Genomic DNA, 13,165 nt, shown 5'->3' on the forward strand with positions numbered 1-13,165 from the left:
CTGTTTTCCTCCATACTACTTTTTTTTTTAACTTTTCTCTATTCATCAGTTTGTTTTCTTTCCTAAATGGGCAATCACTGTTGATTAAGTTCAGTAGTTTGACAAATTCTTGCTGCTTTTTCCAGATTTATATGTGGCTCTAGCCAACTTTCTTACACTGAAATCTTTTATATACCAATCACAATTTCATCTCTCTCCTTGACTCAAATTCTGGAAATTATATGTCTGACTTTATCTTTAGATCTGTTAAAAATGCTTCAAAAGTCTCTTCGTGCATTTGATTTCTTGAGTGAAATCTTTCAAATTTTTTTTTGTAAACAGTATTCCTCAGATTAAGACAAACTCTTAGAATATTCTCTAACCTTAAAATCAGAAGAATTATATAATTGTTTCAATTCCATCTTTTTGAATATTGCAGGTAATCTTTTATTCATCTTCCTTATGAGTAGATCCCACGGCCCTCAAAAATCAATCAAGTTCACATTTAAGCTTTTTCCAATTTTTCTGCAGCATTCTTGACATTTTAGGAATGGGGGCACTCTTAATTGATCCATCTTATTTCAGTCAAACTTGTTTTTCACTTATGAGTAACCTTTTTACTTCAGGATGGTGGTGGTTTGGGGTTGTTGGGGGTTTTTTTGTTTTTTTTTTTTTTTAACTTCTAGTTCTTTTTATCAGTACTTTTTCTCCTGGTACCCTGTGTTTTATATTCATGTAATTCACCAGTCTTCATAATTATTCATTGCTAATAACTTGTCTTTTTTAGATGCATAGTTAACATATATACAGAACATCTGAACTCAGGTCAATCTATCAGTCTAACCTAAAGCCAACTGCCTTTTCCAACAGTCAGCTTCCACACCCTGAAGAACCTGTTCATCCTCAATGCCACAGTAACATCGAACCTGGTACCTTTCATAATATAGAAATGCCCTCTTGTATGGAAAAATGTGTATGTGTGTGTGTGTTGCAATTCTCCACCAGCCATGCAAATCTTTGTGTAAGTGGTCCATCTGAATGACATATTTTTACCAAGCGTGTTGAGCCTGTACAAGGTCACTCTGCATTAACACATCCTTCCTAAGTATATGGGGCACCCATATTTCAAGGTTGCAGGTGAGCCAGTCTGTAACTTGATTGTCAGGCTGTTGTAGAGTTCTATAGATTGGTCTGAATAACTGAATCTGTTTAACTGGGTTAGCCAGTTCTCCTGCCTCCCATGTTTCGCTGTAAGAGGATATTCCACACCCTGGGACACCCACAGTCCTCTGCACCTAGTCCCAGCAGCTAAGGCAATGCAGAGTAATTGCCCAGACTTCCCCATAGAGAACGCTGTCCAGTGCAGCACCCAGGTGAGGGGAAAAAATCAATATTGGGACACTTGCTAAATATTTTCACTAATGACTTATCTGAGATTTCATTTTTTGATTATACCAAAATATTGAGATGTGGCAAACACAAGAAACTCAGCTGTATAAATACCCAGCTACTTACTGGAACTGTGGGCTACATGCAATGAACGACTAGCTGAGATTCATTATTGCAGTCTGGAATGCAGCAGGATACAAGCAACAGGACAGCTGTGTGGAAGGTGGAGACAGAGGATGACCTACTGATAACAAGCAATGCCAAGCTAAGCATGAGCCTGCAGTTCAAAACTTTAGGAAAAAAAAGTCCAATGCTGTTTTAAGATGTTTATGGAGGTATCACCTGTAAAAACTGTGTGGTAAGTGTCACTCTATAGAACTAATGTGATTTTGTCTGGAATACGGAGTGGAGTTTTGGTCTCCATGCTTCAGGCAAAAGCTACATAAAATACAAATGTCAAATACAGGAGGATTGGAGGAGAAAGAGCTGGAGCTAAATGTGCAGTGTTGAGAAAGGAGAACCTCCCTGGAGATATGACCCAAAACTATAAAATGAACACTGAAAGAAGGGAACTCTCTTGTGTTCTGAAGGCAGCAGGACAAGTGATGACAAAAGAGCAAGAAGTTCAAGTGATGATAGGATAAAAATTTTCAACAGTAACAGAGCGCAAGCAGTGACGGACTCTCAAGGCCAGGTGGTGGAGGCCCTGGTGGTGCAACACAAGCTAGATATGGAGGATGGAGAGCTGAAAAAGGCAGTTCTGAGGTGATCTTGCACGGGGAGTTTCCCTTGCACGCTCTAAAATCTGTAAACGGGATTCCTAGTCGAGCTGCATGATCACTGATTATAGAGCAACGTCAAGCCATGATGCAACATGGAGACGAAATATATACATGTGATGCTAAACCTGTGGGCCAGCTCAAAAATTGTAACTCTTAATGCTTGAGAATTACAAGCTTGTGGGCCAGACCTTTGAAAAACAGGCTGTTAGGTACCAGATGAGTGGAACTCATAAATGAAGCTCACCCAGGACTGGAAGGGGAACCTCTCAAACATGACTCCCATCATGGCCACCTCATGCTCAGAAGGGGGGGGGCATTTAACATTAAAGGAACCCTGAATAACTCTTACTCCTATAGATTCCCTCGGGCTGCAGTGACTATTAACTTTCTGGTACCTTGCAGGCAGATGCTGGGAAGGGGTAGCTAGCCCTTTGTTGCTAGAACTGAACACCTGGTAACAACATGCACCCAATGCTGCTTGTGCAGTAGAATGGGAAATTCCTGATTGCGTGGAGCGTGTGGGTGACTGCACCAGTTTTCATATGTTGAACAGCATCAGGCCCAATGAGAATATCAATAGGGAGACCCCCAGGAAACCGCATGATGCTGCAGGAAGTGATGTGAGTGATTTGTGCAGGGGTGTTTTGCATCAGTAAGGAACCAATATTTCAGAATGATGGCAGGGGAATCTATTCAGCTGCAGATGACATCTTTCTTTTGAGACCTAAAAATGGAGGCCCTGACCATCTGGAGTCATCAAAAAAGCTGCTTTCCATATGGAGGAAAAGTGTTGCCCCTATCCTAATTCCAGTTTGGGTAATTTACATCCTTCTGACATACATTCTCCCCCGCCACACACAGTTTCAGTCACATACAGTGTCTTCCCTTGCTCTTGTCATTTGCATTGCTCCTGGGCACATCACCCCAGAGGCCCCTACATTTCAGTGGAGGGTGAGTGATCCAGTCTGTAAAGTGCTCTGGGATGTGTAGGGGTGAAAGGTGCTAGAGAAATGTTTGCTGTAACATAAGATGAGAAGAAGAGCTCCAAAGCTTGTCTTTCATCAACAGAAGTTGATCCAGAAAAAGATATTGCCTTACCCAGCATGTCTGTGCTGTAATGAAATTAATAAATTATACTGCTGGTCTCACTTATTTTTAGAGGAAATACAATGACCTGCCCTGAGGGGAATCCGTGTCAACTGCCCTCTTTGCCTCTCTACGCAAAAGGCTTCCACTGCTCCCTATGAGATTAACAATTTTCACTCCTTCCATTCTCCTTTAAATATAGTAGGACATGTCTACCTTAAAAACCAAAGTCAACCTGTATTAGATCAACTTATAACCACTGCAGAAGCACTTCCACCTGCATAAGAGGGGCAGTGTGGGGAGCCGAGAGTCTGGTCTCAGCTCTGCTCCCAGCTCCCTACTGGGAGCCCAGCTGCCACACTGACTTCTGGCTCTCTGCTCCCTGCCTGTTCTCTCCACCCCCACACCCAGCTCTCTGTTCTGTGCTCCTCTTTTCCCCCCCCCAACCTATCTGCCCCTCCCTCAGCTCCCTGCTGAGAACCTGGCAGCCCTCCCAGCTTTGTGCTCACTGCCAGGAGCAGGGCAGCTGCCTGGGCCCCCAGCAGGGAGCCAGGAGCCTTGGGGAGCAGCCTGGCTGGGAGCAGAGAGGACTTTCTTATTAATTTCAGATCTCTATGCTGGAGCTGTTAAATTGACAAGAATGACAGCCAACAGCCGATGTAAGTAGTGCAGTGTCTATGCAGACACTGCATATCCCTAACTACACTGCCATAATCCTCTTGTGACGGTAGAGTTATGTTGGTGTAGTAGGGCAGTTACATCAGCAGGAGCAAGGCTGTAGGGTGCACTCTCATAGAATATCAGGGTTGGAAGGGACCTCAGGTGCGCACTGACATAGTTAAGTTGCCATAAGCTGCCTTACATTGATCTAAATGTGTAGTGTAGACTAGGACTTAGTTTAGTGCGGTGATACTCAGACTGAGGCTCGTAAGCTGGAAATGGCTCTTTGCACCACATATTAATAGTGTTGTTTAATTATTAAGCAATCAGGATGCTTTTACCATGTTAACCAATTGTAGCTGATAAAATACTTTGCTGTGGAGAATTATATATATGAACTATTTCCCTTGTCATCATACTGTTTAAATATGAATGTATAGTACTATAGTGGATGAAACAATTCACACTACTGTGGCTCTTTTGGGTAATGTTGATCACTAATATGGCTCCTGAACCACTGAGGTCTGTGTATCACTGGTTTAGTGCATCTATCTGGCTTCCACGTGCTGGTCACTAGCAGGGGTGCTACAAGCCAAGGGCTCCTTGTGAGAATTCACCTTTTGCACTTCCTAAGTTTGGCTCCACTCAGGCACCCAGATGTTTCATAACTGAAGAAATGCAGACTGAGCCCTCAATCTGCTCGCGTGTGCCTGGCAGGGAAGAGCACTTGTGGTGACACTGTGGCCCCAGCAAACTTGCTTATGTTCCCTGACCACTCTCTTTAGTTCCCAGGGGGTGGCAACTCACAAGGGATGGTGTAGCAGGGCAGTTACCCAGCTCCTGAGAGAAAAGACTCGGCTGATAGGGGAAGCAGCCACAGCTGGGGCCATGCCCCAATCAAGCCACCGCTGGCCCTATAAAAGGGCTGTGAGCCAGGAGCTGAGTCAGTTTCTCTCTAGCTGGGGAAAGTGAGAGAGAAGGACCTGGCTGCTTGGGAGAAAAGGGTACCTGGAGTGGAGCAGAGCTGAGGAAAGGCCAGAGGAGCAGGGAAGCTCCAGTCTGGCAACTCCCCAGGCTCAGGCCTTGCTAAAGGCCGAAGATGGTACTGGGGCTGCAGAGGTACAGGGATTGGGGATTAGGCAGAGGCAGAGGCAGCTGGTCCAACCCCCCCTTGCCCATGATGACTGATTTACAGACTGCAGTCTGCCCCAGTGAGCAGGGTCTTGATAGTGACTGGCAGTAGCCACTGAGGCAAGGTGGAGATGGAGGGTTGGGGGTTCCCCTGGGAGGGGAAATCCAGAGTGTGGGGGCATTGCCAGGGGGCAGTACCCCAAAGGAAAAGGGGCACTGGGGCCAGCAGCAGGCAAGATACTGGCCTGCGGAGGATGCTCTGGGCTAGAAGAGCTAATTCCCGAGACAACCAGCAGGAGGCGCCGCTGGTGAGTCATTGCTGCACTACAGATGACCATGGGTGTGCAGAGCTGTGGTGAGGCCAGCTGCCACGTGAGCTCTCCAGGAGTGGGAGGGGGCACAACTTTGGATTGAAGCAAAGCTAATTAGTTTTTGGCACAGATCTGTAAAAGGAATTTCTTCTGCCTCAGGCAGGAGCAGGAGGTGCTGGTGATTCTTCTTCCCAGTACCAAAATCAGTTGCTCGTCCAACACAGGGCTCCATAAGTAAGGCCTGCTGGCTTTAGACAGTTTGGGGAAAGGAAGGAAGGTGCCAAGGATATGCTGCTGGGACTTGGTAATATTGCCCATGTGCAGTTTGGTTCCATTTAGGCTGGGACTGGGGGAGACTGTAGTGATTTTAGATGAAGAGCTGCAGGCTCACACATGCTGATGACATGCCCATAGACTACACAAAGCTGATGACAATTACAGAGGTGCCAAGCTAGATGCTCAAAGTACTGATCACAGCAACTCCTCGCTGGAGCCACAGGGATGCCAGCCTAGGACACCTGAAATGCTGCTCTAATCATTGCAGGAGGATGTCTAAGGGAAGCATTTGCTGCTCACATAAGCGAAAACCATACCTGCTTCTTTCCCTGCTAAAGTAAGGGAGTGCCTCCCCCTTCCCTCCCTCCCTCCTTCAAACAACTAGGTTGCCCTTCCCACTCTGTCTCAAGGGAGCTGAGCTGAAACTGAACACCCACACCATGCTGTGCCCAGTGATCAAGGGAAGGGATTAAGGAGAAGCAGTCACGCTGCTGCTGACACCAGGCACACCTCCCTGGTGCTCTTCAGACACCTGCCTCTGGGTATTAGCTCTAATTCTCCCTCCCATGGCTGCTGTGGCAGGAGCACTTTGATTAATTAGGCCGGGCCTTTCCGCTTGCTGAAGCAGTGAGGTGGGAGGCCACCCTTAGCTCCCAGCCTGGAGAGATGTTTCTTTAGTGCTGGTGAAAGGGGTGAGAGTGGTGCCCCTAGCAATCAAATTCTGTAGCCGAAACACGGGCAGCAGGCACAATGCCAGTGGGTGATCCCCCCCACAAACTGCCCTACCATGACTGCTCCCAGAAATACAGAGGGGGTTCAGAGTACTCCCTGCTCTACACTAGGAGTTGAGGTCGGATTTAGCAGCGTTAAATGGATTTAACCCTGCACCCGTCCACATGACTAAGCCCTTTTTCGACTTAAAGGGCTCTTAAAACCGATTTCTTTACTCCACCCCCGACAAGGGGATTAGTGCTGAAATTGGCCTTGCCAGGTTGAATTTGGGGTACTGTGGATGCAATTAGACGATATTGGCCCCCTGGAGCTATCCCAGAGTGCTCCATTGTGACTGCTCTGGACAGCACTCTCAACTCCAATGCACTGGCCAGGTAGATAGGAAAAGGCCCATGAACTTTTGAATTTCATTTCCTGTTGGGCCAGCTTGGCGAGCTGCAGGAGAGTGCAGAGCTCATCAGCAGAGGTGACCATGATGGAGTCCCAGAATCGCAAAAGAGCTCCAGCATGGACCGAATGGGAGGTATGGGATCTGATCGCTGTATGGGGAGAGGAATCCGTGCTATCAGAACTACGTTCCAGTTTTCGAAATGCCAAAACATTTGTCAAAATCTCCTAGGGCATGAAGGACAGAGGCCGAAGCAGTGCCGCATGAAACTTAAAGAGCTGAAGCAAGCCTACCAGAAAACCAGAGGCAAATGGCCGCTCCAGGTCAGAGCCCCAAACATGCTGCTTCTATGATGAGCTGCATGCCATTTTAGGGGGTTCTGCCACCATTACCCCAACCGTGTGCTTTGACTCCTTCAATGGAGAGGGAGGCAACACGGAAACAGGTTTGGGGAGCAAGGAAGATGATAGCTCACAGCAAGTAAGCAGAGAAACTGGTTTTCCCAACAGCCAGGAACTGTTTCTCACCCTGGACCTGGAGCCAGTACCCCCCGAACCTACCCAAGGCTGCCTCCCAGACCCACCAGGTGGAGAAGGGACCTCTGGTGAGTGTACCTTTTAAAATAGTAAACATGTTTGCTTTTATACCATGTTTAATGATTAACTTGCTCTGGCATTTGCAGCCAGTACAGCTACTGGAAAAGTCTGTTAACGTGTCTGGGGATGGAGCGGAAATCCTCCAGGGACATCTCCATAAAGCTCTCTTGGATGTACTCCCAAAGCCTCTGCAAAAGGTTTCTGGGGAGGGCAGCCTTATTCCGTCCTCCATGGTAGGACACTTTACCACTCCAGGCAAGTAGCACATAGTCGGGAATCATTGTAGAACAAAGCATTGCAGTGTATGTTTGCTGGCGTTCAAACAACATCCATTCTTTATCTCTGTGTTATCCTCAGGAGAGTGATATCACTCATGGTCACCTGGTTGAAATAGGATGCTTTTCTTAAGGGGACATTCAGAGGTGCCCGTTCCGGCTGGGCTGTTTGCCTGTGACTGAACAGAAATGTTCCTCGCTGTTAGCCGCAGGGAGGGGTGAGGGGTTAGCCATGTGGTGGGGGGAGGCAAAATGCAACCTGTAACGAAAGCACATGTGCTATGTATGTAATGTTAACAGCAAGGTTTACCGTGAGAGAGTGTACCCATTGTTCTATAAAATGTCCTTTTAAATACCACTGTCCCTTTTTTTTTTTCCTCTACCAGCTGCATGTGTTTCAAGGATCATAGGATCTTCTCCTTCTCAGAGGCTAGCGAAGATTAGAAGACGAAAAAAACGCACTCATGATGAAATGTTCTCTGAGCTCATGCTGTCCTCCCACACTGACAGAGCACAGATAAATGCATAGAGGCAGACAATGTCAGAGTACAGGAAAGCACAAAATAACCGGGAGGAGAGGTGGCGGGCTGAAGAGAGGGCTGAAACTGAAAGGCGGAAGCAGTGTGATGAGAGGAGGCAGGATTCAATGCTGAAGCTGCTGGAAGATCAAACTAATATGCTCCAGTGTATGGTTGAGCTGCAGGAAAGGCAACTGGAGCACAGACCGCCACTACAGCCCCTGTGTAACCAACCGCCCTCCTCCCCAAGTTCCATAGCCTCCTCACCCAGATGCCCAAGAACGTGGTGGGGGGCCTCCGGCCACCCAGCCACTCCACCCCAGAAGATTGCCCAAGCAACAGAAGGCTGGCATTCAATAAGTTTTAAACTTTTAAAGTGCTGTGTGGCCTTGTCCTTCCCTCCTCCACCACCCCTCTTGGACTACCTTGGTAATTATCCCCCTATTTGTGTGATGAATTAATAAAGAATGCATGAATTTGAAGCACCAGTGACTTTATTGCCTCTGCAAGCGGTGATCGAAGGAGGGAGTGGAGGATGGTTAGGTTACAGGGAAGTAGAGTGAACCAAGCAGGGGGGTGTTTCATCAAGGAGAAACAGACAGAAATTTCACACCATAGCCTGGCCAGTCATTAAACTGGTTTTCAAAGCTTCTCTGATGAGCATCGTGCCCTCCTGTGGTCTTCTAACCACCCTTGTTTCTGGCTGTGTGTAATCAGTGGCCAGGCGATTTGCCTCAACCTCCCACCCCACCATAAACATCTCCCCCTTACTCTCACAGATATTGTGGAACGCACAACAAGCAGTAATAACAGTGGGAACATTGGTTTCGCTGAGGTCTAACCAAGTCAGTAAACTGCGCCAGCGTGCTTTTACATATCCAAATGCACATTCTACCACCATTCTGCACTTGCTCAGCCTGTAGCTGAACAGCTCCTGACTATTCTCCAGGCTGCCTGTGTATAGCTTCATGAGCCATGGCATTAAGGGCTAGGCTGGGTCTCCAGGGATAACTATAGGCATTTCCACATCCCCAACAGTTATTTTCTGGTCTGGGAATAAAGTCCTTTCCTGCAGCTTTTGAAAAAGACCAGAGTTCCTGAAGATGCAAGCGTCATGTACCTTTCCCGGCCATCCCACGTTGATGTTGGTGAAACGTCCCTTGTGATCCACCAGTGCTTGCAGCACTATTGAGAAGTACCCCTTGTGGGTTATGTACTCACTGGCTTAGTGCTCCAGTGCCAAGATAGGGATATGGGTTCCATCTATGGCCCCACCACAGTTAGAGAATCCCATTGCAGCAAAGCCATCCACTATGACCTGCACATTTCCCAGGGTCACTCCCCTTGATATCAGCAGATCTTTGATTGCGTTGGCTACTTGCATCACAGCAGCCCCCACAGTAGATTTGCCCACTTCAAATTGATTCCCTACTGATTGGTAGCTGTCTGGCGTTGCAAGCTTCCACAGGGCTATTGCCACTCGCTTCTCAACTGTGAGGGCTGCTCTCATCTTGGAATTCTTGTGCCTCAGGGCAGGGGAAAGCAAGTCAGAAAGTTCCATGAAAGTGCCCTTATGCATGCAAAAGTTTCACAGCCACTGGGAATCGTCCCAGACCTGCAACACTATGCGGTCCCACCAGTCTGTGGTTGTTTCCCGGGCCCAGAATCGGTGTTCCACTGCATGAACCTGCCCCATTAGCACCATGATGCCCACATTTCCAGGGCCCGTGCTTTGAGAGAAGTTTGTGTCCATGTTCTCATCACTGTCCTCACTGCACAGTCATCGCCTACTCACCCGGTTTCGCTTTGCCAGGTTCTGATGCTGCATATACTGCTGGATAATGCATGTGGTGTTTAATGTGCTCCTAATTGCCAAAGTGATCTGAGCGGGCTCCATGCTTGCTGTGGTATGGCGTCTGCACAGAAAAAAGGTGCGAGGGAGGGGCGACTGATGACATGGCTTACAGAGAATTAAAATCAACAAAGGGGGTGGCTTTACATCAAGGAGAAACAAAAACAACTGTCACACAGAATCCCTTAGGGATTGAACTCAAAATGCTAGGTTTAGCAGGCCAATGCTCAACCCACTGAGCTATCCCTCCCACTGCTATTTCAGGCAGGACTGAAACTCCATTAAACTTTTCAAGGTGCCCCTGACAGACCTCACTGAAACGATTGTCAGCCGTTGATTTCACAGAGGGAGGGGGGAGCAAATGAATACAAAACAAATCTGGTCTATTTCTTGTTTTGATCCACTCCATCTCTCTTTTACATCTGTGGCTGGCAGCAGACGTTGCAGTAGGACTGCTAGCCATCCTCATCTCCTGCCTGCTTGGCAGAAGATGGTGCAATAGGACTGCCGGCAGGACTAAAGAGAATGACCTGATCAAGTCACTCCTATTTCAGTCCCTGCACGCATGTCTGCCCAGGCGCTCCTGACCAACTTTACCGAGGCGTCCAGGAGTACCTCGGACATGATGACTATGGTTATCAGGCCTATTGCACCGTCTGCTGCCACAAGACAATGAGCTGCTGCTGTGTAGCAATGCAGTACCGCATCTGCCAGGAGACACAGGGTGATGGTGAGCTGAGCGGGCTCCATGCTTGCCTTGGTATGACGTCTACACAGGTAACTCAGGAAAAAAAAGGCAAAAAACGATTGTCTGACGTTGCTTTCATGGAGGGAGGGAGGGACGGAGGGCCTGAGGACATGTACCCAGAACCACTGGCGACAATGTTTTTGCTCCATCTGGATCTCAACCCAGAATTCCAATGGGCGGCGGGAACTGTGGGATAGCTACCCACAGTGCAACGCTCCGGAAGTCTATGCTAGCCTCTGTACTTTGGAAGCACTCCACCAAGTTAATGCCTTTAATGCACTTAGAGCATTTTGTGTGGGGACACACACAATCGACTATATAAAAATGATTTCTAAAAAAACAACTTCTATAAATTTGACCTAGTTTCATAGTGGAGACATACCCTAAGGATCAGCTGCCTCCTGGGCACCCCCTCATAGCCAGGGTGCCTGAGCATTGCCCCTGCTAACAATTCCTCCCCTTTTCAGGACTCTCCCATAATTTCCACATCAAAGGGACAGTCTCACAAGTTTCTTATTCAGGCTTCAGTCTCCAGGCACTTCTGGCCAGGCTTTTAGTCCTCTTTCGTTTTGTTAGTTCAGCAAACAAAAATTGAAAACAACACTACTCTGCTAGTGTTGAATTCTGGCCTCAGGGTGTCTCTTCCACGGTTTCCTGCCTCTGGTAGTCTCACCAACTCTCTCAGTGCTCTGGCTGCAGCTTTTCTCTCACTCTCTGGCTTCCTCCTTGTTGCAGCTTCCTGCTGCTCTGATAGTGGGACCACCTGATCCAACCCAGGTGTAGCTCCTTCATAATCAGGGTTGGCTAGCTTTAGGCACTCAAGCCCCTATGGGAGAGGTTCCCGTTACAGGCTATTCAATCCTTGGCTTCTGTGCTGAGAATTAGTGCCAGTAGTCATGGGGCTTTTGCCATGTGGGCACTTACCTAAGGGCTTGTCTAGATGAACTGTTAGTGCGTGGCAAGCTGGGCTGTAAATGCACAGCACACTAGTGTGCCACACACTAACTGTCCGTGTGGATTCGGCTACCATGCGCTGAAAGTTTCCTAGTATACACTAACCTACTTCTGTTTCATTGACTCATTTCACAGTCACTGAACTAGGTCACTAGTGGACTATCGTGGAAAAATTCCTCTCCCATTCTCAAACCTCTGAGCCATCCACCCGCCTTTGATATTTGATTATTTTCCCTTAAAAAAAAATCAATCAATCAATCAATCACATCCTGTATGATACTTGAATGAAAGATCCTCCAATCTATGGTGATATTTGTCTATAATGAGCAATATCATCACGCAGGTAATTTAGTGTGAGGGACAGTCAGCTGCTAGGGATAGGCTGAAATTATGTCCCTACAAAGGTACTGGAAGGCAACACAGTGTGGGCATTGCACTTCAGGTTTATGTGGCAGCTATCCCACTAGCCCCCATCAGTACTGAGCTCTGCCAATAAGGGTCATTAACCCTCCAGGATTGTCCTGGAGTCTCCAGGAATTAAAGATTGTCATGTGATGAACTTCCAGGAATTAGGGCTGTCAATTAATCACAGTTAACTCATGTGATTAACTCAAAAAAATTAATCGCGATTAATCACAGTTTTAATTGCACTGTTAAACAGTAGACTACCAATTGAAATTTATTAAAGATTTTTGGATGTTTTTCTAAATTTTTAAATTTATTGATTTCAATTACAACACAATACAAAGTGTACAGTGCTCACTTTGCATTTTTATTACAAATATTTGCACTTAAAATGATAAAAGAAATAGTATTTTTCCATTCACCTCATACAAATACTGTAGTGCAATCTCTTTACCGTGAAAGTGAGAACAAGCGTTCGCATGGCACTTTTGTAGCCAGCATTGCAAAGTATTTATGTGCCAGATATGCTAAACATTTGTATGCCCCTTCATGCCTCTGTCATCATTCCAGAGGACATGCTTCCATGCTGATGATGCTCATTAAAAAAATAATATATTAATTACTTAGTGACTGAACTCCTTGGGGGGGGGGAGAATTGTCTGTCTCCTGCTCTGTTTTACCCGCATTCTGCCATATATTTCATGTGATCGCAGTCTCAGGTGATGACCCAGCACATGTTTTAAGAACACTTTGACAGCAGATTTGACAAAACTCAAAGAAGGTACCAATGTGAGATTTCTAAAGATCGTTACAGCACTCGACCCAAAGGATGAGGTGTGGAGCATGCTCGCAGAAGTCTTTAAAAGAGCAACACTCTGATGCGGAAACTACAGAACCGAACTACCAAAAAACAAAATCAACCTTCTGCATCTGACTCAGATGATGAAATTGAACATGCATCAGTCCGCACTGCTGATGAACCTATCATCAGCATGGATGCATATCCTCTGGAACGGTGGTTGAAGCACGAAGGGACATATGAATCTTTAGCGCATCTGGCATGTAAATGTCTTGCAATGCTGG

Source organism: Dermochelys coriacea, chromosome 1, assembly GCF_009764565.3.
Source record: "Dermochelys coriacea isolate rDerCor1 chromosome 1, rDerCor1.pri.v4, whole genome shotgun sequence".
Taxonomy (NCBI): Eukaryota; Metazoa; Chordata; order Testudines; family Dermochelyidae; genus Dermochelys; species Dermochelys coriacea.